The following is a 3818-nucleotide window of genomic DNA, read 5'->3' on the forward strand; positions in this document are numbered from 1 at the left end:
ATATATATATATATATATATATATATATATATATATATATACATATATGTATATATATACATGCATACACATATATACATATGTATACATATATATACATATGTATACATATATATAGATATATACATATTTACATATATATATATATATATATATACACACACACACACACACAGACACATATATATTGCATGTATGCATATTGAAATTAGAGAATTTTAGTGTTTTCAAGAATTGTCTGTACATAGGGATGTATATAAGTCTGAATATCCAAGGCATATATATAACAGGTGTTTGTGTGTGTGTTAACCCAAGTATTTAACTGTATTAGGATATGCTTATTTCTATGCCTTTATATATATATATAAAACTTTATAGGCTTATATTTCAAATCATACATACATACATACGCATATATATAGTGACCTGCACACACCACCACACACATGCATATATATATATATATATATATATATACACACACACAAACATACGTGTGTGCATGTGTATCTGTATTCATGTATATTTTTGTTGTGTGTGTGAAATTGAAATTTTATACACACATACATAATGTTTATACAGTATTTAATAAGAATATATGCAGATATTTATTTATCCATCTCTCCACATTCTCATCTGCAAACACATGCATAATTCAGAACTATTCACTGGAGTTAAAAATCAGTTGTACATTCATTTTTTTTTATGTTTCACCCCTAAGGCCATGGGGTATGCCTCATGTTTGATATATATAAGTATATATATGAATGAATATGTATGTTTGTAAGTATGCCTCTGTGTGTGTGTATTTATGTATGTAGCCATGTGTGTGTGTAAGTATTTATAAGTCTATATATGTGTGTGTGTGTGTGTGTTCATATGTATATATAAATATACAAAGGTGACAGTATTGCCATCATCCTTGTTTACACCCTCAGCAACTTCTCTGGAGACTGGAATCTCTGCAGTCAATTACTCTGTTACCTGTGAGTGTCTACTCTCTGTTGTTAATTCACTTCAGACTGTCTCCTGGCCATAATAGGTAGGCAGCAGGTCTTAAAGGGTCAAAATAGATCTTATTATTACCGATGTGGTGAGGTAGCAGAATCGTTAGCCACACACATAATGCTTAACAACAATTTGTCAGTCCCAATGTTCTGAGTTCAAATTCTGCTCAAGTTCACTTGGTCTTTCATCCTTCTGATGAAATAAATGCTAGTTGTGTACAAGGATGAATGGGATCGACCAGCCTTGCCCCTAAAATTTCAAGCCTTCTCTCTATAATAGGAAGGATTATTATCATTAATACGATGACCTCATTACATTTCATTCATGGCTATTATGTCACTGAACTCAAGGAAATTTGAACAAGTGTTAATTATATTTATGTATTCATGTGTAGATGTGTATGTATGTCTTTTTAAAATTTATCTATTGGTATATAATATATATATGTATATATATATATATATATATATATATTCATTTAGGGTTGACTGTCAGAAAAATGAGTGCTCAGTTCCACAGTACAGATTAATAGCATGTTTTATTTCAGTTGAGTCAGTCTCTTGCTACTCTGAGTTTCATCTGTGGATGCACAAAATCTTCAAAGAAGTCATACTTTTATGTGTGTGTGTGAATATACAGGCAGGTAGAGACACCTATGCACTCATCAACTTTTGAAATGCACATTTTCAAATTAGTAGGTTGGCGTAAACGCCATTGTTTGAAAGCATTTAAAAGTGTTGCTGTAAATCAGTATACTGAGGCAGTGATGGGCTTGTGTATCAGATAAACGTCTGTAACTCTAGGATAAAGTGAAGTATAAGTGCTGAGGAAACTAGTGACATCTGTCTGTGAGGGCTGGAAACCTTGGACTGATTTATTCCACTTTTGAACAGTATGTACTTACTGTATTTAATAACAAATAAGATGCACTTGTCCCCCCACCCACCCAAATGTCTAAAACAAAACAACACTCTGGGTCCTTAATGAGAAATTGGACCCCGTAATTACATGCACTAAAATACACTAAAATCTTCTGTTCCTGAATATGTGCTGCTGAAATTTGGGTGCTTCTATTATGCCATCAAATATGGCAAATGGTGTGATTGTTATATAGCAAAGGTCAGCTATCATCGTTGATTGGCTAAATTTCAGCTATGTCTTTAAAGATTGTTTGAATGCATTTTCAGTTTATTTGGTTGACATTTCTTGAAGGTCTGTTTTGGTCACAAAGAGGTTCCTTATGTTGTGTATGTGTTACTGTAGATGGTCAGTGGCAGATAGAGAAGAACTCAAGGAGTGCAATTCATTGACTGTGCCATGAAGACAGACTGAGCACTCATAGGATCAGTTATCTTTGACTTGTGTCTACCAAGAGGAAAGACTACATTGTTGTACACTTAATCAAATGAATGATAACTATTATCACCAAAAGTACCTCCTTTTTGCCTTAGACAGAAGAAGGGCTTAGAAAATAGTGTGGATGTATTGTTAGAACACAAAGTGTCTGTCTGTCTATCTGTGTGTGTGTGTGTGTGTGTGTGTGTGTGTGTGTGTGTGTGTGTGTGTGTCTCTTCTCAGTAGAGATATAAGGTCTAGACATAGGATGTGGCTATGTTTGCAGATCTGTATATCTAACTGATGTCAGCAAAAAACAAAGAAAAAATAAATAATAAATATACAAAAAGACAAATCCAACTGTTAAATGGATAATGATTGTGATAACGATGCTGATGATGGTGGTGGTGATGGTGATCAGTGCATATCAATCCATAAACTGTATCATTGAAATACTGACACAAATACTGCTTTCTTAGACATTTTCCTTTATTGCTTGGAAGCAACTTGTTTTCTTTTCTCTTTGTTTTTTGGGTTTTTTTACCAAAGATTCTTTCACTCCTTCAATATTATTATTATTATTATTATCATTATTATTATTAATCATCATCTTCATCATCATCATCATCATTATTATTATTATTAATTTTATTATTATTATTGTTGTTGTTGTTGCTGTTGTTATTCTGAGGTTCTTTTCTGTCTTTTTGATTAATGGTTTTAATGTGTTCATTCATGTTCTTGAATGGATTTCCTGTTGACTGATTCTCTCATTGATTTGTTGTTTGTAAAACAAAAACATAGTGCAAAGTCTAAGAATAATGATGATGATGATAAGAATAACAACAACAATGAGAATAACAATGATAATAATAATACGAATAATAATTACGATGATAAGGATAATAATAAAAAAAGAAAAGGGTTTAGTAAAAAATTTTTAAAACATCACTTTTAAGATTGAATAAAATTGTGTGATAGGATAGAGGAAGAAACAGAGAGAGAGAGAGAGAGAGTGTGTGTGTGTTAAAAAATAACGAAAATACTTTTCTATAATTTTACAATTTCAACTTTTTATAGATGTGTATATATCATGTATATATTTGTTATTTTGTCCAAAAAGAAAAAAAAATGCTTCTGGAACATCTTTTTACAGTTGTTTGAAATATCAACATTTTTTTTTTTTTTTTGTTTCTTATGGAAAAAAAAATTTGGTAAATAACAAACCAAGCACACACAAACAAACAAAAAAATGAGAAAAAAAAATGAAAGAAAATACAAAATACATATTTGAATTTGTCTAATTTGCATATTGTTCGTTTGGCTTTAAATATTATTATTTTTTTTATCATTATTATGAAAAAAAGACACTTCAATTGGAATGTTATTCTCTGCCAATTCTTTATGTGAGATTTTTAATTATAATCTAATTCACTACAGTTTTGTTAACCAGTGTACTAAAATTTAAAATGAAA

General features: G+C 30.6%; 1 protein-coding gene across 18 annotated transcripts in view; it reads left to right on the top strand.

Moving 5' to 3' along the window:
- The window catches only part of LOC106877140 (one cut domain family member 2), a 348210-nt gene that overhangs the window by 54503 nt on the left and 289889 nt on the right, over positions 1 to 3818 (top strand). The window lies entirely within an intron of this gene.

Source organism: Octopus bimaculoides, chromosome 15 (assembly GCF_001194135.2).
Source record: "Octopus bimaculoides isolate UCB-OBI-ISO-001 chromosome 15, ASM119413v2, whole genome shotgun sequence".
Classification (NCBI taxonomy): domain Eukaryota; kingdom Metazoa; phylum Mollusca; class Cephalopoda; order Octopoda; family Octopodidae; genus Octopus; species Octopus bimaculoides.